Source organism: Cyprinus carpio, chromosome A24 (assembly GCF_018340385.1).
Source record: "Cyprinus carpio isolate SPL01 chromosome A24, ASM1834038v1, whole genome shotgun sequence".
Taxonomy (NCBI): Eukaryota; Metazoa; Chordata; class Actinopteri; order Cypriniformes; family Cyprinidae; genus Cyprinus; species Cyprinus carpio.
The window spans coordinates 3631324-3657659 of record NC_056595.1 but is presented as its reverse complement, the minus strand read 5'-3'; the positions used below and the strand labels follow the sequence as shown (position 1 = coordinate 3657659).

At 35.6% G+C, this 26336-nt stretch overlaps 1 protein-coding gene across 1 annotated transcript in view; it reads right to left on the bottom strand.

Moving 5' to 3' along the window:
• Positions 1–23796, bottom strand: part of LOC122135315 (phenylalanine--tRNA ligase, mitochondrial-like) — a 52852-nt gene extending 29056 nt beyond the window's left edge. Inside the window, exon 1 of the mRNA XM_042714054.1 lies at positions 23535–23796. The gene's annotated coding sequence lies outside the window, so the exon portion shown is untranslated. The remainder of the gene's footprint in view (positions 1–23534) is intronic.
• Positions 23797–26336: the final 2540 nt, after the last annotated feature.

Genomic DNA, 26336 nt, shown 5'->3' with positions numbered 1-26336 from the left:
AGTCTGGCTTTTCTCCAGCCTCAATCAATTCAACTTCAAACTCTCACTCACCTTCATTTACCTTCATTGTTTATGAATTGCAGTAAGAATCTCTTCAAGTTTGAACCCATTTAGATTAAACCCCAGACTGAAACACAAAATAGCTCAATAGAAAGCTATACATCTGTAAAGAAACAGACTCTGAATATGTTTATACTGAATGACCTTGCCTATTGCACCTTTGAAGCAGCAGACTTATAAATTCGACATGAAACAGCAGTCACAACCCATTTTACTTCCATTACATGACGTGTTTCAAGGTGAAACAGGGCGTGTAATCCAATCAACCGTAGGACGGGTTCATTCATAGGAACTGATTGGATGGTGAAAAATGGGCGTTCCATATAACAGAGGACCTGAATGTGTTCACAGTAGATTTCGGATAACTATTCCTCTCCTAAAACACCACTGGCCCCCACTTTTGAGGAGGTCAAGTTCACTCTCAAGAGCATTTAGCTAATTTACTGGTATTGGCTGATATTGGAAAATCAAAATGTGCAAACTCATTTCTCCTGCTTTTTACCATTAGATTCTAATGCTCACTTAATGTTTTAAAACACTGAAATTTAATAACACTGTAAATTAGAATATTAAGCATGAATATCAATTTTCATGCTGTATTTAAATACATTTTAATGTTGTCCTAAATTCACTTGCAGCATTTAATTTAATTTGTTCTTTATTTTTACACTTACTTTGCCCGTTTATTGATTATAAGAATGTCTGTGTGCCCCTATGTCATGTCAAATAAGAAGTAAAGCTGTTCCAGATGCAGAGTAATTTATTATTGAAAATACATTTAAAAATAAAATATAATTTAAATTACTAACAAAAACTACAACAGTATATCAATGATACTTAATAACACTGCCCGGAAGTATGAAACTGGTGTGAAAAAAAAATCCTTGTGTTGAGAAAACTGTTCAGCCAGTTTCAATCTCTCGTCATTTTATAGTTGACTCACTGGTTTTCTTGCATCCACTTGTTTACCCAACAAAAATGACCAAATGCTAGATTAAAGGATAAAAGAATACTACTAGAGAAAACAAACATTTATTTTATCATAGAAAAGTATACTTGTAGGTATTTTTTTAATCACAGTCCTTGTGGGGTCTTTCCAGCATTAATATGAAATACAGTGGTGTTTATGTAATATCATTAAGACTAAGGTATATTATATAATTCTCAAAGATTGATGATTAAGCTCTAATTGGGTTTCATCCAGCTGATCAGCATATAAAACATAAAGATATAAAAAAAACACACACAAAAAAAAAAAAGCTTATTAATCATCATCACACACTTTCTTTTTTTTCTCTCAGAACTGCTGCCCACATTCTGTCACCTTATAAAAAACAAACACCCGGCAAAATGTTTTCGAAATAAAATCTTTCTTACGTGACCTATTCAAAGTGTGAGTGTATAAATAATAATCACTTGAAATCATGCCGTTTCTAGCGCCACACAGTCCCACAGACTAAAAGCCACTAAATGACATTAACAATGAAACGGCACCATGTGTGAACCGATTGTAAGAGGAAGTGAATGGCGAGCTGGCAGGGGACGCATCCCAAGTTACATCACAAGGCCATCACAATAAAGCTGGCGCTGAGGTGTCTGTGTGGGCACTATTCATGGGCACAGGCTGAGGCAGGAGGTGACCCATGCAGGGCCAGGAAGAGCTATATGGAGCAGATGGAGCGTCCTGCAGAGCAACAAGCCTCTTTAAGTCTGAGAGGAGCGCTCTCCACAGCGGACAATGCAATTCACATCCATTCAATTTATTAGCACCTTTCTCAGCAGGTGATGTGTGGTATGGCTGGCAATAACGACTCCCTTTATTATTTTATTTTTAGAATATTAGCCAACTTTATGACAGAGACAGGATTTCTTTATAAAGAGATTGGATCTGATCAGGACACAATATGCTTGATTTCTTTTTTTTTTTTTTCTGATTTCCTGATTATTTACTCACCATAAGAACTATATGACTTTCTTTTCTGAGCTGAAAAGAAATGATGGTTTTGGAGGAAAACATTTCAGGACTGTTCTCCACTTAAAGCATGTGAACGGGGCTAAAACTAGACCATTTGTTATGGTCCAAAATCCATATTTAGGCAGCTTCGAAGTAACCCACACGACACAATGCAATCAAACGTAGGGGCTTTTCATTCAAATCAATCTGTCATTTTTCAGATGGTAAATTAAATACATAAATGATGTACCATTTAACACAAAATCCTCACGACCAAGTATCTCAACTAGTAAGATTCTTTAATGAAAAAGTTTGTGAAACGAACTGCCTTTGCATCCATAACTAAAAAGTTAAAAAGAAACTAAAACCAAACTGACAAAAAGCCAATAAAACAAAAAATACAAACATCCAAAATACAAAAATACAAAACCTTAACATTCAAAAAAAAAAAAAAAAATAATAATAATAAACACAATCATCCTAGACTGACATAAAGCCTTTAAGTCTTTAAATGTATAAATCTTTGAAAACAAATAAATTAATAACAATAAACCTAAATTTTTTAGCAAATCTCAAAAATAATATCAATTTTTATATTGTACATTATAATGTTGTGATGCTATTCACTTTCAAACTGATTTTAGTTTTTTTACCTTTCTCTTTTGGACTCATTTTATAAATAATTTTAATATTTTAATTGCTTTTAGAAATTAAAAGTGATTGTTTTCAAACAGGTTTCCCCAAACACTCCCCCTGTTTTTAACTGGTCATATCAATCAGAGAGCTGTGCCCCAAACTGACATGATTGGTTGCGCTGTTGCCGTGTTGGACAGGACAGGATACTCAAACAAACAGTGATGTTTTGACTTTCAGCACCTTGTTGAATCAATGCCACGTAGAATTAAGGCAGTTCTGAAGGCGAAAGGGGGTCAAACACAGTACCCAATAAATCCTTCCAAATAATCCTATATACATGTAAACATTTTCAAAATATATACTGTATGTGTTTGTATTTATATATACATAATAAATAAACACAATACACCAGAGGTATGACCAGATGCTGGAAAAGAGTACAAAAGAATTTACTCAAGAAAACAACATTTATGAAATTTTTACTTAAGTACAAGTAAAAGTCCCAGTCTAAAAATCTACTCACGTAAAAGTAAAAAGTCTTTCATTTTAAAATTTAATCAGAGTAAAAATTACTTAGTTACATTTTAACAGTGGGAGGGAGGCAAAAATGGGACAAGTCAAGGGTGTCAAACACTAATTCCTGGAGGACCACCAGTCCTGCACAGTTTAGATATAACCCTAATTAAACACACCTGATCCAGCTAATCTAATCATTTAGGCTATTTGAAAACACATGATACTGTGCTGGAGCAGGGTTAGAACTAAACTCTGCAGGGCTACGCCCCTCCAGGAAAAGGAGTTTGACACCCTGGGATAGGCATTAATCTCAAACAGTTGTTTTTAATTAAAGGATCAGTTATTTGAATAATAAGACATTTGGGCTGTTACCAGGCAAATCACTATCAACAAACTCATCTTTTCAATGCATAGGAAACGCAGAAGCTTCATCGGAAGTGGCATTTAGATGTATTTACACACTGTTTAGTGCAGGACAAGAATGCATTTAACCTGCGGTACAAATGCATGAATAATGTTTTGATATACAAGACATAAAATGTTGAATACTCATTTGAAATAAGAAATTAATTATTAAAAAAAAAAAATCGAAAGATACTGTAATTTAAATGTGAAATTAAAATGGCCAGTATGTGTCAGCAAGTCACTGTTAATAAGTGAGTCATTGCGATTTCAATCAATCAATCAAATCAAACTTTATTTCTATAGCCCTTTACAGCAGCCACTAGGTGTCCAAAGTGCTTCACATCAGATACAAATACACATCATTCAAAACACAATATTAGAAATAAAAGTAAAGGAAAGGAAAACTCGAATTATTAAAACAAAAAACACCGCTACTGCGTATCAAATGCCAATTTGAACAAATAAGTTTTAAGTTTGGCTTTAAAAAGTACGTCTGTTTCAATTATGCATGTCAGGGGGGAGCTTGTTCCAAAGCTTAGGCCCAGCAACAGCAAAGGCACTATCACCTCACTGTTTATGCTTCGACTTTGGGACCTGTAGAGTGCATTGATCAGAAGACCGCAACCGCCGATTTTGTCCACCCAGAGTTAAAAGTTCAGACAGGTACTCAGGTGCTAGCCCATTCAGAGCTTTAAAAACAAACAATAAAATCTTAAAATCAATCCTAAAACGTACTGGAAGCCAGTGGAGAGTAGCTAGAACCGGAGTAATGTGTGCTCTTCTAGGTGTACTGGTTAAAAAGCGAGCAGCAGCATTTTGTACAAGGTGCAAACGGGAAAGAGATGTTTGACTCAGACCGACATAAAGAACATTACAGCAATTGTGTGATTTAACCGAATCATTTTAACGGTTGATTCATTCAGGAACGAAACACTGTCATGTTGCTCAGAGACGCAAAAAACTGTGCTTTGGTGGCTGTGTTGGAATTATTTTTTTATTGTAGAAAATAGAGCAAAAACACGCACAATATGGTGTCTAAAACGCAAGTCTCTTAATTAAATTGTTTACTGGCTGTTTGTAAATATTATATAAATATTATATATATATATACTATATATAACTATATATATATATTATAATCAGTAATGTTTTTTGGAGGAAAATACGGCATTTCGTTGTGTGATTTTGATTTTTACTATATGAAATGAAATAAATATGTAAACTGCCCCTATGTCTTTATATTTTGTGATCATTCTAAAAATACACAGTGAAAGACAAATAGATCTAAATGCAATTCCTGCCTGTCACATCATTAAAACAAACAATTATGATATTAACAATTTGCAGACGATATATATCGCACACGCCGCACCACTGTCTTTTTTGGCTAATTTGTGCAAAACTTCTTGCAAAAATGTCAAAGCTTCATTTTAACCACCAATGCAATGATGCAATTATTTAGGTTACTTCTACATGCTTTGCGAAGGGTTGATGTTTGTCGAGATTTTATAAGCTTTCTAGTTTGGTCTCCCTAGCCAAAGCACAGCTTTACACTGCGTAACCAGAGCATAAATATGGCCAGGGGTTCACTTCAGTTTCCCCGAGTTCAAACTTCAGAATATGACGGGTTTTAAACTGTTCAGTCAGCGGTGTCTGCACCAAACTAACGCCTGTTTTGTGGTTGTCTGCATCTTTCTTGTGATTTTAGCGCCAAGTTTGCCCTCCAAACATTGATTTACTGACGTAGTTTCCAGGGAAGGTTTTTTTTTTTTTTTTTTTACTCAGTAATTAATGTGTTTTAAAATGTACAATACTTCAAACAAAATATACTTAAGTAAAATTAAAATTACAGATTTTAAAAATTACTTTAAAAAGTAGAAGTACACAAAAAAGCTACTCAATTACAGTAACGTGAGTAAATGTAATTCGTTACTTTCCACCTCTGCAATACACACACACATATATCGGGATGTAACAATTCACTCAAATGACGATTCGATTAGATTCACCATTTCTATTTTTTTATTATTATTTTTTTAAACAAAATTATATTTAAGACAAATTATGAACTAATTTTATAAATATTTTTAATATTTTAATTGCTTTTAGAAATTAAAAGTGATTGTTTTCAAACAGGTTTCCCCAAACACTCCCCCTGTTTTTAACTGGTCAGTCAATCAGAGAGCCCCGCCCCAAACTGACATGATTGGTTCCGCTGTTGCCGTGTTGGACAGGACAGGATACTCAAACAAACAGTGATGTTTTGATAGCACTACAAAGACACCTTTTTCACTTTTCAGAGAAAACAACCGACTAACGACTTGCTTATTAAAAAGCAAAAATCAGTTTAATATACAGAAACAACAATATCAAACTCTTCAGCTTGAAGACGCCTGAGGTAAATCTGTACATTGATCAGCTTACTAAGAAATTAGTATGTGGAGAGGGACTATGCCTTTATGTTCTTTAGTTGTTCTCAGCAAGCTTTACACACTCTTATATGGTTTTACATCTCAGACAATTTTAAACAATCATCACAGCAGATAATTTGTCTCAATGACAGCTAAACAAATGCTACAACTCTAACAGGAGGACATTATCAAGGCAGCACAGGGTAATGTATTTACTAACTCCTTGCTAAACCAACAAAAAAGTGATTTAAGCTCCAGGCTACACAATTAACCTCTCGGGAACAACTCGAAACACACAAACTCCAACATTATGTATTCAGGTATGGGTTCAGAGGGTTCAGAGACCACCAAATGCGAAAATGCTACAGATTATATTTGCTTCAAGAAAACCGACTGCACTGAAAGAATTTCAGCGAATTCATGAATAAGAAATCATTTGCACAGATAGTTATAAACAAAGCCCATGTTTTATATTTGTTTGAAAACATTAAAATGATTATAGTTCATCTGCCTAGTTTTTGTTTTGTAGTTTTTGTCCCCGCTGTCCAACACAATATTCAAAGGCTCCCCGACATACATAATTTCCAATATTTCTTCTGTAATTATGATTATTAAAGCTACTTAATAACAGGGAGTAATGATAAATTGCATCCAAAATAAAAGTTTTTTTTTTAACATAATATATGTGTGTACTGTGTTTATTTATTGTGTATATGTAAATACAAACACATGCATGTATATATTTAAGAAAAACATGTTTTGTTTATATATTAAATATATTTTATATAATATAAAATATAATAATATAAATGTACACTCACCTAAAGGATTATTAGGAACACCTGTTCAATTTCTCATTAATGCAATTATCTAATCAACCAATCACATGGCAGTTGCTTCAATGCATTTAGGGGTGTGGTCCTGGTCAAGACAATCTCCTGAACTCCAAACTGAATGTCAGAATGGGAAAGAAAGGTGATTTAAGCAATTTTGAGCGTGGTATGGTTGTTGGTGCCAGACGGGCCGGTCTGAGTATTTCACAATCTGCTCAGTTACTGGGATTTTCATGCAAAATCCATTTATAGGGTTTACAAAGAATGGTGTGAAAAGGGAAAAACATCCAGTATGCGGCAGTCCTGTGGGCGAAAATGCCTTGTTGATGCTAGAGGTCAGAGGAGAATGGGCCGCCTGATTCAAGCTGATAGAAGAGCAAACTTTGACTGAAATAACCACTCGTTACAACCGAGGTATGCAGCAAAATATTTATGAAGCCACAACACGGACAACCTTGAGGCGGATGGGCTACAACAGCAGAAGACCCCACAAGGTACCACTCATCTCCACTACAAATAGGAAAAAGAGGCTACAATTTGCAGGAGCTCACCAAAATTGGACAGTTGAAGACTGGAAAAATGTTGCCTGTCGATTTCTGTTGAGACATTCAGATGGTAGTCGTGGCCTAATGGTTAGCGCGTCGGACTGTCTGATGAGTCTCGATTTCTGTTGAGAAATTCAGATGGTAGAGTCAGAATTTGGCGTAAACAGAATGAGAACATGCATCCATCATGCCTTGTTTACCACTGTGCAGGCTGGTGGTGGTGGTGTAATGGTGTGTGGGTGGTTTTCTTGGCACACTTTAGGCCCCTTAGTGCCAATTGGTCATCGTTTAAATGCCACGGCCTTACCTGAGCATTGTTTCTGACCATGTCCATCCCTTTATGACCACCATGTACCCATCCTCTGATGGCTACTTCCAGCAGGATAATGCACCATGTCACAAAGCTCAAATCATTTTAAATTGGTTTCTTGAACATGAGAATGAGTTCACTGTACTAAAATGGCCCCCACAGTCACCAGATCTCAACCCAATAGAGCATCTTTGGGATGTGGTGGAACGGGAGCTTTGAGCCCTGGATGTGCATCCCACAAATCTCCATCAACTGCAAGATGCTATCCTATCAATATGGGCCAACATTTCTAAAGAATGCTTTCAGCACCTTGTTGAATCAATGTTCCTAATAATCCTTTAGGTGAGTGTATATACATGTAAACATTTTCAAAATATATACTGTATGTGTTTGTATTTATATATACATAATAAATAAACACAATACACACACACATATATAGGGATGTAACAATTTACTCAAATGACAATTCGATTAGATTCACGATTTTTTTCATTATTTTTTTTTTTTAAACAAAATTATATTTAAGACAAATTCTGAACTAAAAGTGTCCTTTTATTATTACTTGGACAAAATCCTGTACATTTCTTTGTGAAACTGAAATATAACTATAATAATATACTAATATAGCACTTGCATATTATTGCTCTTTTGTTGGTTTTGAAAGCTTCTGTTTTTGTAAGTCGCTTTGGATAAAAGCGTCTGCTAAATGATCAAATTCAAATAGAATATAAATGTAAATAACAAAACTAAATTAAACTAAATCTCTTCATATAAACAAAATAAGGCTTTATCTGTGCTCTTTCCATTTAAAATTAGAGGCAACCAGTGCACTTTAATCATGATCCAAACAAAGATCAGAGAGCCCTGCCCCAAACTGACATGATTGGTTGCGCTGTTGCCGTGTTGGACAGGACAGGATACTCAAACAAACAGTGATGTTTTGATAGCACTACAAAGACACCTTTTTCACTTTTCAGAGAAAACAACCCACTAACGACTTGCTTATTAAAAAGCTTTATCAGTTTAATATACAGAAACAACAACATCAAAAAATTAGACTCTTCAGCTTGAAGACGCCTGAGGTAAATCTGTACATTGATCATCTTACTAAGAAATTAGTATGTGGAAAGGGACTATGGCTATGTTCTTTAATTGTTCTCAGCAAGCTTTACACACTCTCTTATGATTTTACATCTCGGACAATTTTAAACAATTATCACAGCACATAATTTGTCCCAATGACAGCTAAACAAATGCTACAACTATATATAATACAACTATAATAATATACTAATATAGCACTTGCATATTATTGCTCTTTTGTTGGTTTTGATTGCTTCTGTTGTCCTCATTTGTAAGTCGCTTTGGATAAAAGCGTCTGCTAAATGACAACATTTAAATATAATGTAAATGTAAATAACAAAACTAAATTAAACTAAATCTCTTCATATAAACAAAATAAGGCTTTGTCTGTGCTCTTTCCATTTAAAATTAGAGGCAACCAGTGCACTTTAATCATCATACAAAAAAGATGCTGCATACATGCAACATGAGCAGTTTTTAATTTAAATTAGATTGTATAATTTCGAAATTTTGAAGCAAAAACAGAATGGTTTGAAACATCTGCATGAAACTGCAGACGAGCTGAACGAGACGCAGATTCACTCTCTGCCAGCAGGTGGCGCTTAAAGTGTTTCCTTGGTTTCTGCTGTAAACAAAGCAGCGCTGCACTTATTAACTTTAATATGCTTTTTACATTGGCAAGATGAAAAGAAAAAAATAGTATCTAAACTTTTCTAAAGACAGTAAGTTTCCCTCAGACATTCATTCATATAAACTCCTACCCCTAAATGAATCACGATTTGTTTAGCATCTCAACCCATTTGAATCGTCACATATTTGAATCGCTTTTCAAACGGCTCACGGTTAATCGTTCACATCCATACATATATATATATATATACAGTCGTGGCCAAAAGTTTTGAGAATTACATAAATATTGGAAATTGGAAAAGTTGCTGCTTAAGTTTTTATAATAGCAATTTGCATATACCTAAGAATGTTATGAAGAGTGATCAGATGAATTGCATAGTCCTTCTTTGCCATGAAAATTACTTAATCCCAAAAAAAACCTTTCCACTGCATTTCATTGCTGTCATTAAAAGACCTGCTGAGATCATTTCAGTAATCATCTTGTTAACTCAGGTGAGAATGTTGACGAGCACAAGGCTAGAGATCATTATGTCAGGCTTAAAGTTTAATAATATAACACTTTACACGATAAAAATAATTACAAACCAAAAATCATTGTTCTTCCATTGTTAACCATGGTGACCTGCAAAGAAACACGTGCAGCCATCATTGCGTTGCATAAAAATGGCTTCCTAGGCAAGGATATTGTGGGCTACTAAGATTGCAACCTAAATCAACAATTTATAGGTTCATCAAGAACTAAAGGAAAGACGTTCAATTCTTGTAAAGAAGGCTTCAGGGCATCCAAGAAAGCCCAGCAAGCGCCAGGATGTGCGTCTCCTAAAGAGGATTCAGCTGCGGGATCGGACCCAGTGCCACCAGTGCAGAGCTTGCAGGCAGGTGTGAGCGCATCTGCACGCACAGTGAGGCGAAAGAAACCGGACTTTTGGAAGATGGCTGGTGTCAAGAAGGGCGACAGCAAGAAAGCCACTTCTCTCCAAAAAAAAACATCAGGACAGATTGATCTTCTGCAGAAGTATAGTGAATGGACTGCTGAGGACTGGGGGCAAAGTCATATTCTCCGATGAAGCCCCTTTGTGCCGATTGTTTGGGGCATCTGGAAAAAGGCTTGTCCGGAGAAGAAAAGGTGAGCGCTACCATCAGTCCTGTGTCATGCCAACATAAAGCATCCTGACACCATTCATGTGTGGGGTTGCTCCTCATCCAAGGGAGGTGGCTCAATCACAATTCTGCCCAAAAACACAGCCATGAATAAAGAATGGTACCAAAACACCCTCCAACAGCAACTTCTTCCAACAACCAACAACAGTTTGGGAAGAACAATGCATTTTCCAGCACGATGGAGCCCGTGCCATAAGGCAAAAAGTGATAACTAAGTGGCTCGGGGACCAGAATGTTGAAATTTTGGGTCCATGGCCTGGGAACTCCACTCCCCAGATCTTAATCCCATTGAGAACTTGTGGTCAATCCTCAAGAGGCGGGTGGAAAAACCCACTAATTCTGACAAACTCCAAGAAGTTATTATAAAAGAATGGGTTGCTATCAGTCAGGATTTGGCCCAGAAGTTGATTGAGAGCATGCCCAGTCGAATTGCAGAGGTCCTGAAAAAGAAGGGCTAACACTGCAAATACTGACTCTTTGCATAAATGTCATGTAATTGTCGATAAAAGCCTTTGAAACGTATGAAGTGCTTGTAATTATATTTCAGTACATCACAGAAACAACTGAAACAAAGCAGTTTAGCAGCAAACTTTTTGAAAACTAATATTTATGTAATTCTCAAAACTTTTGGCCACGACTGTATATATATATATATATATATTGATATATATTGATATAGTAATAATAATGCTTGAGCCTTAGGTATATTTTATTTATTTATTTTTAAATGGACTACTTTGGGGAACTGCACCCACTTAAAACACCTAGTGATTTAACCCAACGAGACACACTTCTGTTTCTGCTGACTTGCTAAATTTGTTTCCCATTATGCTACATTTGTGAATTCAGTCATTTTTTTCCACAGTATGTAAGTGGAGATGAGCTGAAAATATGTTCAGCTCCTTTGAGAAATGCCGGGAGGCCATCATTAAGAAAAACTGCCAGGTTCCTTCAGAACGATAATCCATTCCCTCCATTACATGTTCATGGCGGTAATGGTTTTAAATGTAGAAGCTCCTTGTCTGACTGATGCACCGCCAGAAGGCCAAAAGTGAAGATAGACTAGTTTAATTTGCACTAAAAGACTGAGGCCAGACTAATAACATTTCTCAATGAACAAGCCGAGCAGCTCGTGGACTCTGACAGGACGATGTGAAATACACTGTTACGAGTCCTGTTACAGATACTACCAATCAAACAGGACAATTGTTCAGCTAAAACCTTCTTCAGAGGAAGATTGGGTTGAAATAAAAACCTGAGCACCACAGCCTGGTTTATCAAAGTGTGTGCACTAACCGTTAGGTCATGGCTCTGACAGCAAAAGCTATTTCAATAACAACAGAGTTGGAAAACAGTTTCCAAGTAGGATTTTACTTTCAACTTCACCTATCTGACCAGTCTGTAATGGTCAGTGTACTTTGAGCATGCTTTCCTCTGCTGTGGGAGCAACAACAGTTCAGGTGATTGAAAACGATTGAATAAACTGATCAAGCTGCTGCCAGTTTCAGTGCAGAGAACATGATGGTGGCAAAATTGGAGTCTGTAGTAAACAATGTTTCAAATAATCTCCATAATGCCCCGAGCCTTTATTTTCACCAGAGTGTTCTACTTCTTGTCCAACAGAGATTATATCATTTCCCCAGGACTTGGATGTAATGACATTAGGAATGGAATATATATATATATATATATATATATATATATATATATATATAAAAACGTACAATCTTTTGCAGAGGTCTGATTGCACAGAAGAGTCCAGCCAGAAGAGCATATATAATAATAATAATAATAATAATAATAATACGTTTTTGTGTGAATGTTGTCCAACACAATGTCCAAAGGCTCATCAACATCATCTATTGATCTATCTATTTCCATTTTAAGTTTTGATATTATATTAATTAAGCATGGTCAATTCTGTGACTTCAGAAGTGTCAAAAATAATTAAAGTTAAGAATTACATTGAGGGGAGTGTCTTGGGAAGGAAAGGTATCCAAATCACATCAAATGGTCACTGGGGTTCCTCAGGGATCAGTTCTTGGGCTCCTCCTCTTCTCTATATGCACTACATCACTGGGGCCCATCATTCAGGTACATGGTTTTATACCTTTGCTATGCCGATGACACCCAGCTCTGCCTCTCGTTTTAGCCAGATGATCCAATGGTACCTACTCGGATTACAGACTGCCTTATGGACATCTCAGCATGGATGAAAGAGCATCACCTGCAGCTCAACCTGGCAAAGACAGAGCTTCTCATCTTCCCAGCCACCTCATCAGTACAGCACCAGTTTACAATCCAGCTGAGCTCCTCAACGATAATCCCATTGAGTTCGGCCAAAAATCTTAGGGTGATTCTTGATGATCAGCTGACCTTTAAGGATCATATTGCAAAAACAGCATGATCATCATGCAGGTTCACACTATACAACATCAAGAAGATCATACCCTTCCTAACAGAGTGTGCAACACAGCTTCTCGTCCACGTTCTTGTGATTTCTTGGCTGGACTATCGCAGTGCTCTTCTGGCTGGACACACAACATGTGCAATAAGACCTCTGCAAAAGATTGTACGTTTTCTTTCACTGTACCCTGTTGGTGGAATGACCTGCCTAACTCCATCTGAACAGCCAAATACCTCACAATCTTCAAGAAACAACTGAAAACTCATCTCTTCTGTGGGCATCAAATTGCCTCCTCATAAAAAGAAAAAAATTAAATAAAATAAATTATATTAATTTTCTATTCTCTATTAATCATTTTTTTATATTATCTTTTATAATCCTTTACCCCTTCCTGTCCTAGCTTTACTATTTTAAACGATAACTGAAACCTTGTATAACGGGCACTTCTCATGTTTATTGCCATCTATATGGTAAATCGCTTGTTATATTCCTCAACTGTAAGTCGCTTTGGATAAAAGCATCTGCCAAATGAATAAATGTAGATGTAATAATATTTTTATTGTATTTATTTGAAATAATTTTGTTATATTATTATATTTGCTTATTTTATTATATGAATGATAATTTATTAAATTAAATGCTTTTTAGACATGGTGGAGCCTTAGGTAGATATTTTATGTTCCAATTAACATTTACTTAAATTGACTAATTTAGGGGACTTTTATCCACTTAAAACACCTATTAGATAGTTAAGCATCTATTAATAATACAAATGAATGAATGAGCCTGATAATAAATTAATTCATCAAGACTTATGTAGATTATGTTATCTTGTTATTTTTTCCCCTATTTTTTTACTTAAAAATCAAAACTAAAAAAAAAATACAAAAACTTTAAAAAATAAAATGTTTTCATTATATATATAATATATATATTATATATATATATATATATATGCTTATTTAATAACAAAATTCCTGCATTTTTAGAAATTGTCAAAATTAAAATTCCTTTTTTATATTATATTTTCAGCATTATTTTCAGCTAAATAATTGTACATTTTAATGATGTGATGTGTATTTAAATTTTTATACAACTAGCTTTTTTTAATTTTTAGAATTTTCATGTAGAATACATGGAAATAATTATTCTTCAGTTTGATTGTCCCTCCAGTTACACTAAAAAAGGACTATAAAAGTGATAAGAATGAACTTAAACCATGAAAAATGTCAGATTTCAGACAAAAAAAAAAAAAGAAAAGTAATTTGTTGTCAGAACAAACAAACCTCCGATTTGAACCCTATTTCCCCTTGTGTTCAATGCATCCATCATCCATAGATTTTAGTGCTCCTGGCAAAAGCGAGTCTTAGCATCTTAGCATGTCTAAGCATAAATGAAACACTAGACACCACAGCATTATTTCTCAGCTCTGGCAGTTCGTCAGCTGAAATGCAGTGTGGCATAGTGAATATCAACAACACCACAATGAAATCAATGAAATGCTCAACATGAGATGACAAAATGTCACACGAGCCTATACCGGTGTAGAAGGAACCGAAGAGCGAGCTGGAAAACTTGTTTAAGTATTATGGATCCAGTCACAGTCCCTACCAGGTTTGAATTAATCGCTGGAGACACAGATCAATGGGTTCAAACCTGTGAAATCCACGTGCACGCTGAGTAATGACCAGCCGTTGATGTAGTAAAGGACAATAATCACAAGGAACTCTTGTTCTCGTCATATTGACTCACCTGAGATTGACCGCAGGATCTCTGAGGCCCTGTTTACACCATCCGTCTCAGCCGATCTGATCGCAAACCGTCAGCTGAGGCAGATCAACATTGACTTTTGGTAGTAACATGTCTCAAACACATCTCCTGTGACCACTTATGATCGGATTTGAGGAAATCATCACTACATGAATGTGTTACTACCTCAGTGTACTTCATCTCATCTGTCACTGCATGTTGATATTCAGGGTCAACCACACAATGGTAATGTTGTCCGGATCTATGAATTTATTTAAAAATACAATAATTAATGTATACGATGAGCTGCATACACATCTATGATGATGAGCATGTTTTTCATTTCACAATTAAGATTTATTGTAATAGGTTTTGGAGGCATAAAAAGTGTCAGCATGGTACAACTGTCCTGATATCGAAAGTAAGAAAATGTAAATAAATAAACTTTATTATTACTACTTATTGGCGTTTTTCTTAAAATATTATTAATATTAAAAGGTAAAATATATATTTTAAAAAAATGCTGACTGCCAAGCCATGTGGACCAGTTAGGGTTATTATAGTTCAAAATTCTTTATTATCGTAAAATACTTAAACTTATTTTATTTCAACTATTTGCCAAGGCAGCATTTCTCAGTTTAAATTGATGTACTGAAATAACTAAAACTAAATAAAATAAAACTAAAAATTAATACTTCATTTAAAAAAAAAAATAAATAAAAAATCTAAACCAATCACAAAAACTAATCATATTGACAAAAACACAACAAAATGGACACAATTTTATCTAAAATGAAAATGAAAACATTTAAAATTTTAAATATTAACAAAAACTATAATAGTATAAAATAACACTGGGTCTAATCATAAAATACCAAAATATCAGATCATTTGACCTTTTTTATGACAAAACAAGATAAGTTTGGGTTACAAAAATATTTCTGAAACCTTTTGAAAAATAATTAAATTGTGTACACACATGTATTCAAGCTGTGGAGAAATGGTTATTAATTCTGCTTGATGGTTACACCACATTACATTTTTAAGAGGCATTAAATTGACACTTTTCTTAAAAATGTACAAAAGTTGAAACCAAAACGAATATAAAGATTACTTTTCTAATAACTTGCCACGTTTTTTTTTTTTTTTTAACTAGATTTTTAAAAGATTTTTAGTAACATTTTATTTTACAGTGTCTTTGTTACATGTTTACATGTTATATTACTTACATTATTATAGTAATAACAGTAAATTATGCATAAATACATACAATGCATAACTGTTACTAGGACACCTTAAAATAAAGTGTAACAAGCTTTTTCTTTTTACTATTTTGGGAACTCTTATTTGTCATTGACCCATCAGTTCTGTTCTTGTACATTTAGATCTTCTCTAAAATGTTTGTTCAGTTTCATATTCTTATAAATGAATAACCAGCAAAAAGTAAACCTTCGTAATAGTGCAGTGGCTGGCTGATTTGAGTAGCGAGTCTTTGATTTTGTTAGGAATGGAGTTGCATTCACACTACAAATGCAAATGATCACATGCATTCCACCTCAGAATGAGGTTTGTGTGATTTGAACCCAGTTTAAAAAATGGATCCTGGAATCAAGTAGATCGGCAAGCCTAAATCTCATTCAAGCCCTAATCCTCCCGACCAACCACAGGACAAATCACACGCACTCGTAACAAACATCCCATTGGAAATCAATGACAGCCACTTAAGCTTGACTGCTTCACTGAGATGGACAAGAAACAGCCCTGCTCTTCTTCACCCACATAATCACACACAGGCTGAATACACGACTCGACCGCTGGCCTTCAGGTGATCAGAGCACCCGGACGCTCTGTGTAGCCCTGTCAGAGCCGGCCAGTGGGCTGCTGATGGATGTAGGCTCAGTAATCGTCTGCACTCGAGTGCATTCTGGGTTCAGGAGTGAGTGGGTGGTGAGTTGATGCAGTGCAGACGCAGCAGGATCTGCGAGATGAAGACTCCCATGCAAGCTCCAGTACTCAGCTGTGAGCACTGCATGATGGGGAAAGTCCTGCATCATGCAACGCTGGAGGAAAAGCTGGAGACTAAGGTTCATGCTTGCTTGAAAGTACCCTGCCTAAAGTTGCTCTAGACTGCTTCCACTTTGGTATTGGAGATGCCTGACAAATACAAATGAAAGCCAAAAGAGCATCTGGCAAAAAAGCAGAACAATTAAAATAATAGCCAACAAGGCTGTACATGATTTACATATTTGAACATTATACTAATGAAAGCAAAGGAGGAGGAAACAAGAACCATTTTGTTCCACGGAATAAAGGTCATTTTTCTCATAACGTGTGCCAGTAGTTTCAAACTTAACATGAGTGTCTCGACTTTAAATTAAGCTATTTTAGTAGTGTCTCTGATTTTAAAAATACTGATGCTATATGATTGCATAAATGCTGATGCTTAATATATGATTAATTTCCACAAATCAGCACTGTATGTTTTAATTAATTGGTTTAAAGCATTGTATGTTTGAGTCATCACACAAAAATATTAATAGAAGAGCCTGCACTAAGACAATGTAATTGGATGTCAATGATAATGTACAATATTTATTGCCTAAATCTAAATTTTATGTTCATTTAGCCAACAAAATGTAGAAAACATGGTTGCTAGATGTTTTTTTGTATCAGAAGTATGTGTATTGATTTATGCAGTTTGGTTTCTAATTGCTCCTCTAACTGAAAAACACATTTTAATTAGTTTAGTTTTTTTTTTTTTTAATACTTTAAAATATTTGTATTTACTTTCTGTTTTAAAGGAATAGTTCACCCAAAAATTACCCCATGATTTACTCACCCTTTATAAAGGCAGTGAATGAGGGTTGAGATTTTGAAGCTCAAAAAAGTGCATCCATCCATCCTAAAAAGTGCTTAACGTGGCTTAATAAAGGCCTTCTGAAGCAAAGTGAGGTAATCTTCATTTTTGGGTGAACTATCCCTTAAATGTTATTTTTAGTAAATGTTTTAGATATATAAAGTCTATTTCCTAGTGTTTATGTTCATCTTTGTGAGCTTTCTTGCACGGACCGTTACAGTTATTCCAGTATTGGCCTACAATGAATGCACAATGTCTCTCAAAAGCGTTTCTTTCCTATATATTTTTTTTTTTAATCGCAATTTCTTCAACACCCTGAGACTATAAAGATGTCAAGTGAAGAAAGAATATGAAAGTTGAAAGAAAACATTAACGCCAACACTGCAAAGACAGAAGCAGTCCTCAGGGAGAGGACAAAATGAACCACTCCGAACAGGACAGAAAATACTGCAGTGCAATGAGACGACTGTAGACTAAAGCCTTCAGCTGACAAATGGTGCGACAGATCAGCCATTCAATAAAAATGTGAAAAAAGACGCAGTGCATAAATTAGTGTGTTGCAGTCAATTAATTGCATAACAATTTTCATCATTTTATTCTATCCTGCCAAATGATATTGCATAATATTATATTAAAGAAATGGCATCCAAAAACCTAAATAGGACATTTTAAATAAATTTGGTGTTTGAATTCTTGTATAGAGATTTTCAAGTGAGCAAAGAAAAAAGACTCTTGTGTGTTTCTAGATGATATCAGGGAAGAATGACACAACCACTAGACAAAAGAGAGAAACAAAGTACACTAACAAGCTGTCTGGATCTCCAATGAAAACTGGATGTCATCAACATGAAAACAAGAATCGTCTAACAACACAGCCTTGAAAAACAGCACTGATTGCTAAAGGAAATCTTTTGACCCTACTTTCATGCGCACTGTGTTCATGGACCTGAGCATAAATGAAAATTGAAGAACATTATCCAGATGACAAACCTACACACACTCAAAATTACATCTGGCTTCCCTTTAGATTCATCTGGACATAGATCCAGTGGTTTTCTTCACATGAAATTGACATTTAAACTGAGAGGTGCCAAAGTAACTCGAATGCCTTCTTGAAATAGTCACATGAAAATGGATTTGAATATTTGAATATTCAACAGTACTGATAAAAGAGCAAGGTGTAATCATCAAATATCTGCATCATGGGTGATAAATACACACATACAGTATCAGGACATGGGTCAGATCTGGACATGTTTCTCATTACTGTAAAGACCTTTATGTACTGTATTATGTTTGTGTATTATGCTCAACATGGCTGAATTTCTTTGATAAAAAAAATACAGTGAAAACAGTAATATGGTGAAATATTTTTTACAAAACTTTATTAAAATTAACTAAAATAAATAACTGTTTTCTATGTGAATATCTGTTAAAATGGAATTTATTTCTGTGATTCGTAGCTGAATTTTCAGCATCATTACTCCAGTCTTCAGTGTCACATGATCTTCAGAAATCATTCTAATATGCTGCTCAAAAAACTTTCAGGCTTTTTTTATTTAAAAAACAAATTCAAAAGAATAGCATTTTTTTTGCATTATAATTGTCTTTTGATCAATTTACATCCTTTCTGAAATATCTATAAATAAATAAATAAGGACCCACATTTTTAAACAGTAGTAAAGACGAAAGAATACATCGTTGTCCAAACGTTTCATTGTTTCTGTATATGCCTTCATAATTAAAATAGTTCATGAGTGCATACAAGTTTTGTTTTACTTTTAAAGTTCAATGTTGTTTGAATTTTCATTTATAAATAGTTTCCCCTGATGTTTCTTGGTGTATTTATTTGTGTGCTGTTATCCTTTTATAAAATATGCTGTTTTCAGAAAACTAATTGTTATCATCAATCTTGGCAACATTTTTAAACCTAAGATTTTTAGTTAATGCAAGATTTTAGACACTATTTCTTCCTGCTTATTTATCATCTTTTGACATGATAAAAATAAATTGTATTGCATTTAAAAATAGATCTACTTTTTTTTTTTTTTTTTTTTTAATGTGGTGCTTTCCCAAGCTTGCATGTTTGACAATCAGCTGACAGGATTTTACAGTCTGTTGCCTTGACCTGCTACTTGCTGGTGACCTTTCCACTCAAAGCTAAGGCCATCTGCAAACAGGACACGTCTGTGACCTTCTCCAAGTGGCACAGAGAAGCGGACACCCTTTAAACACAAGCTCATCTTCAGCCCCAACCCCGCCGAGCACTACACCTCCCCACAATCATGTGCTATGAGCACAACATCCATCTCCGCGGCTCAAAGACAGACCCTTCTTCATGCACCAGAGACATGTTCCTCATGCTGCTTGTGTTTTTCACAAAGCGGATGGTGATGATGGGTTGATTTGTTATCGGCAGAGAATCAGCCTTGAGAAATAACAATTTAAGCTAAAACCTTGGCAGCATACTGTGCAGCACTGAATAAACACATGAGCTGCAAATACACAGAACACAAACATAACAGCATAATAAATGCTCTAAAAACAGTGCAGTCACACACACACACACACACACACACACACACACACACACACACACACACAAAAGGTTGACTGTCTATTGCCAGTAGTTATGTGTATTTATTTATTTATTCTTCAAAGGACAAAACAAACGTCCACTCCCAGACTGTTCTATTCAGTCCAAACATCTCAGTAATAAAGTCTGGTTTCTCTAAGGGTTCTCCAGAATGAGTTGCAACAGCCATATTAACTTATTTTATGGTTCTTATTTAAACCATAATGTCAGATTTTGTCACCAGCACTAGTTTCCAATCCACTGAAGACTTACTGGACTACTCATTAAAGTGACTAAAAAACTAGACTACTCATAAAAACTCATAAAAACACCAACAGTCATCAGCATGTTAATTCAGCAGAACTTTACAGTTCATTTTACAACAACAGAAACATGTTCAGTCCTGCTAAATTAAGCATTTGTTTTACTGATGGATGGCAGTCGTTTCCAGCAGCGCCTCACACAGATTTCAACACATCACAGAGACGTTCGTTTGAGAATTAACAAATCTCAAACATTAAGTTAAACAAAAAAACACAAGATGAAAAAAAAATGGATATGATCAAAGCTGGGTCATCCAACTTAACCAAAGGTCCCTGGCTAAAAAAAAAAAAAAAATGGATTCTGGTGAAAGAAACACATAAATACAGAAGATGTGTAGCTGTACTGTTGTTAATAAACATAAATTCTAACTGATATAGCATTTAGCTTGAAATGGCAGTGGAAGCAGGTCAAATGGTCAATATTTCAATAGCTTTAACAGCAGAGAAAATGTTGTGCATTTTGAAGTTAAAAGCATCTGGAGAAGGGATACACAATATGCAGTGCAATTTTTTAAATGCTGGCAACCTGTCAAATAAAAACTTGATGTTTTGAAAGACATGAATTTCAGTATTGTAATTTTACAGTAAAATAAAATAATTTAACACTATATTTATTTTTTATTATTTTTTTAGTATTATTACAGTATATTTCTTATGTTGTTTAAATTTTTTATTTCATACTGATAATTATTATTTTGGAGTTGTTGATTTGTTCAAGAACAGTGAGAATTTGGCCTATGGAAAGATACCAATGTTGAATTAAACTGAATTATAATATAACAATAAAAAGGACACACACACACACACACATATATATATACACACACATACATACATACAGGTGCTGGTCATATAATATCATCAAAAAGTTGATTTATTTCACTAATTCGATTCAAAAAGTGAAACTTGTATATTATATTCATTCATTACACACAGACTGATATATTTAGAATGTTTATTTCTTTTAATTATGATGATTATAACTGACAACTAAGGAAAATTCCAAATTCATTATCTCAGAAAATTAAAATATAACTTAAGACCAATACAAAGAAAGGATTTTTAGAAATCTTGGCCAACTAAAGGTATAAAAACGAAAAGTATGAGCATGTACAGCACTCAATACTTAGTTGGGGCTCCTTTTGGCTGAATTACTGCAGCAATGTGGCGTGGCATGGAGTCGATCAGTCTGTGGCACTGCTCAGGTGTTATGAGAGCCCAGGTTGCTCTGATAGTGGCCTTCAGCTCTTCTACATTGTTGGGTCTAGCATATCGCATCTTCCTCTTCACAATACCCCATAGATTTTCTATGGGGTTAAGGTCACGCGAGTTTGCTGGCCAATTAAGAACAGGGATACCATGGTCCTTAAACCAGGTACTGGTAGCTTTGGCACTGTGTGCAGGTGCCACGTCCTGTTGGAAAATGAAATCTGCATCTCCATAAAGTTGGTCAGCAGCAGGAAGCATGAAGTGCTCTTAAACTTCCTGGTATACCGCTGCGTATACTTTACCTTGGACCTCAGAAAACACAGTGGACCAACACCAGCAGATGACATGGCACCCCAAACCATCACTGACAGTGGAAACTTTACACTGGACCTCAAGAAATGTGGATTGTGTGCCTCTCCTCTCTTCCTCCAGACTCTGGGACCCTGATATCCAAAGGAAATGCAAAATTTACTTTCATCAGAGCACATAACTTTGGACCACTCAGCAGCAGTCCAGTCCTTTTTGAAGCAAGACGCTTCTGACGCTGTCTGTTGTTCAAGAGTGGCTTGACACAAGGAATCTGACAGCTGAAACCCATGTCTTGCATATGTCTTTGTGTAGTGGTTCTTGAAGCACTGAGTCCAGCTGCAGTCCACTCTTTGTGAATCTCCCCCACATTTTTGAGTGGGTTTTGTTTCACAATCCTCTCCAGGGTGCAGTTATCCCTATTGCTTGTACACTTTTTTCTACCACATCTTTTCCTTCCCTTCGCCTCTCTATTAATGTGCTTGGACACAGAGCTTTGTGAACAGCCAGCCTCTTTTGAAATGACCTTTTGTGTCTTGCCCTCCTTGTGCAAGGTGTCAATGGTCATCTTTTGGACAACTGTCAAGTCAGCAGTCTTCCCCATGATTGTGTAGCCTACAGAACTAGACTGAGAGACCATTTAAAGGCTTTGCAGGTGTTTTGAGTTAATTAACTGATTAGAGTGTGGCATCAGGTGTCTTCAATATTGAACCTTTTCACAATATTCTAATTTTCTGAGATACTGAATTTGGGATTTTCCTTAGTTGTCAGTTATAAACATCAAACTTAAAAGAACTAAACATTTGAAATATATCAGTCTGTGTGTAATGAATAAATATAATATACAAGTTTTACTTTTTGAATGGAATTAGTGAAATAAACTTTTTGATGATATTCTAATTATATGACCAGCACCTGTATGTGTGTATATATATATATATATATTAGTGGTGGTATATATATATATATATATATATATATGAACAGTGTTAAATTAGAAATGTATTTAAACTAAATAATTTTTATCACAATATACTGTCAAAATTATTAATAATAAATATAAATTAAATTTTATATATCAAAATTAACAGAGCACCCGAGATCACACACAGAGCATGAAGGCCAAATGCACATCTGAATTGCCTGCACAAGAGCAAGACATTCTTAATGTGACAAAGCATAGTAATAATTTTAATTATACACACAAAAGCAGTGTTATTTGTAACATGTAATTATAAATTATGTCTCGTATAACAGGTCTAAAGATCTCCCACTGTGCCATTAAATCACATCCTCATGAAAGTCACACATCATAGCTTGGTGTAAATAGTTAGAGATGTTTTATGGCAGGATACTCAATATAAACAGCAGATAATTGACATGATTGAATGACTGATCAATCAAACTCAATGATCACACAAACCTTTACACACAAACTTACAACTTAATACACACAATAACGAGCCATTGGACCACTTCAAATAACATAATCGTCCTGACACATTTCATAATTTACAAATACAGAACAAATGTGTGCAATCCACGCATGGAAACTACTCACCTCTGATGACACGCGTGCTGTTATTGAGACGACTGCTGATGTGCCTGATCACTGTAAACACAACATCTCGTAGCATATATTTATTTAGAGCGCATTATGTGTACTGTAAATATTTTAAATATAGAATACTTCGTTAATTAAACTTGAAAATCCGCTTGACTTCTGTATTTGAACAGAAAAGCGAGTGTATGTGTTCAGGCGCGTTGAACTGACAGCTCTGTTTCCATCATGGCTGCGTCCAGCAGAGAGCATGTACTGTCACTCTACAGACTGCTTCTGAAGGAGAGCAAGAAGTTCCCCTCTTATAATTACAGGTAATTACACCAATGTACATTTATTATCTGCAGCATAAGCGCGTGCTATTTTTGCAGTACGCTCCGTGGCGTATTATAGAATATAGATGTTTCGATACGGCATGTACATAAGATGCAGATAAGTTCATCTCAATATTCGTGATATTTAAAATATTTCTGTTGAAGAATCCAGTTTAGAAGTTTAAAACAGCAGCATATATTTCTTTAATGAGTGGAGTTTAGCAGCTTCACAAAAAAAAAAAAAAAAAAAAAAAAACTTTTCTTAACAATAAATGTATTACTGCCTAATAAAAGTATTAATTAATTTATTTGTTTCCAAACTTTTGCATTATAGTGTATCACGATTTTCACAGAAATATGAAGCAGCACAGCTGTTTTCACCACTGATAAGAAGAAATGTTTCTTGACCATGCAGCAAAATTATAAAATAGAAAACACTGTATTTTAAATTTGACCACATGACAAATTTTGTGTGTGATAAATATGAATTTGGGAAGTAGCATGCAAAAGTGCTATATTTTATTTGATTTATTTAATCTTTCACCAAAAAAAATAAAAAAAAAAATAAAATAAAATAATAATAATAATGTATGACCATTTGTCCTCCTCTCTTTGACTATCGCATCCAGTTTCAATAATTGATCTGTTATGGGCTAAGGTTGAAGTTTATATATGTGAAACTTGCTTTGTTCTTGCATTATAAATTAAAAGAGCTTTTAAACCCACTGCTAAAACTCCCATCTTGTCCTTCTGTTCCCTCACTGAGGCAGATGTATCAAAACTTCTCCTCTCCTGCCATCCTACAACATGCCCTTTAAACCCAATCCCCTCACACCTCCTCCAAGCAATCTCTCCTACACTCTCCAGAACACACACACACAATAAAAACACCTCTCCCCACACACACACCCACACACCACACAAAAACACTCTCGTAAACCCAACTCCCAAAAAAACCAAAATTAAACACTTCACTTACAGATAGCTACAGACCCGTCTCTCTCCTTCCATTCATAGCGAAAACCCTTGAAAGAGTTGTTTTCAACCGGATATCATTGTTTTCTCACAGAACAACAAACTGGACGCTAACCAGTCTGGTTTCAGGAGTGGCCATTCAACTGAGACTGCGCTACTGTCAGTCACAAAAGCCCTGCGGATTGCGAAATCTGATTCAAATCATCAGTTAATATTCTGCTGGATCTATCTGCTGCTTTTGACACTGTCAATCATCAGATCCTCCTGTCTGCCCTCTCATCACTGGGCATCACAGGGATTCCCTTTCTCTGGTTTGAATCCTATCTCACTGGTAGGTCTTTCAGGGGTGGCTTGGGGAGGGGAGGTATCCAAAACATGTCAACTTGTCACAGGGGTTCCTCAGGGATCAGTTCTTGGACCACTACTCTTCTCCATATACACAACATCCCATCATACGGGCACATGGCTTCTCCTACCATTGCTGTGCTGATGACACACAGCTCTATCTCTCATTTCAACCAGATGATCCAACAATAGCTGCACGGATCTGAGGCTGCCTGACGGACATCTTGGCATGGATGAAAAAATATCACCTACAGCTCAAACTGGCAAAGACTGATCTTCTTGTCCTCTTGTCCTCCAACTTTACAGTATGATTTCTCCATCCAGCTAGGTTCTTCTACAATTACCCCATCAACCTTAGTCAGAAATCTTGATGTAACCTTTGATGACCAGCTGACCTTCAAAGACCAAAGACTGCTCGATCTTGCAGGTTTGCCTTGCACAACATCAGAAATATCAGGTCCCTCCTTACAGAGCATGCTGCACAACTTCTTGTCCAGGCCCTTGTCATTTCTAGGCTGGACTACTGCAATGCTCTTCTGGCTTGACTTCCATCAAGCACAATCAAACATCTACAAATGATTCAGAATGCAGCGGCGCACGACTGGTCTTCAATAAGCCCAAAAGAGCCCATGTTACACCTCTCTTTATCTCCTTGCACTGGCTACCTGTTGCGGCTCGCATCAAGTCCATGACATTGATGCCTGCATATAGAACAGTCACAGGCTTAGCAACCACCTACTTCCACTCACTACTACGAATCTGCATCCCCTCCAGAAGTCTGAGATCCGCTAGTGAGCGACGCCTCGTGGTACTTGTGCTGTGTTTTCGATACATCGATACGACAATGTATCGTCACAGAGATTTAATACAGCTGGCCCTGTATCGATATTGTGGCACGTGTGCAGCAGTGGACCGCGCTCAATTTAAATATAAGAACAACGTTTAAAATTGAGTAGAAAAGTGCGAGGATGAATATGAATAGAGTTAAATATATAGTCTACAACAAGGTTTAATCTGGCCGCAGAGGAACACAACTGGGTTGCCTGATATAAAGAGACGTAATCCCCGAAACAGAGCTTCCCACTTGCGCAATATGAAAATATCTGCTAAGTGTATTACTTTTCTTTTAAACTGGCAACCATGTGCACGCTCTCTTACTCTCTCCACT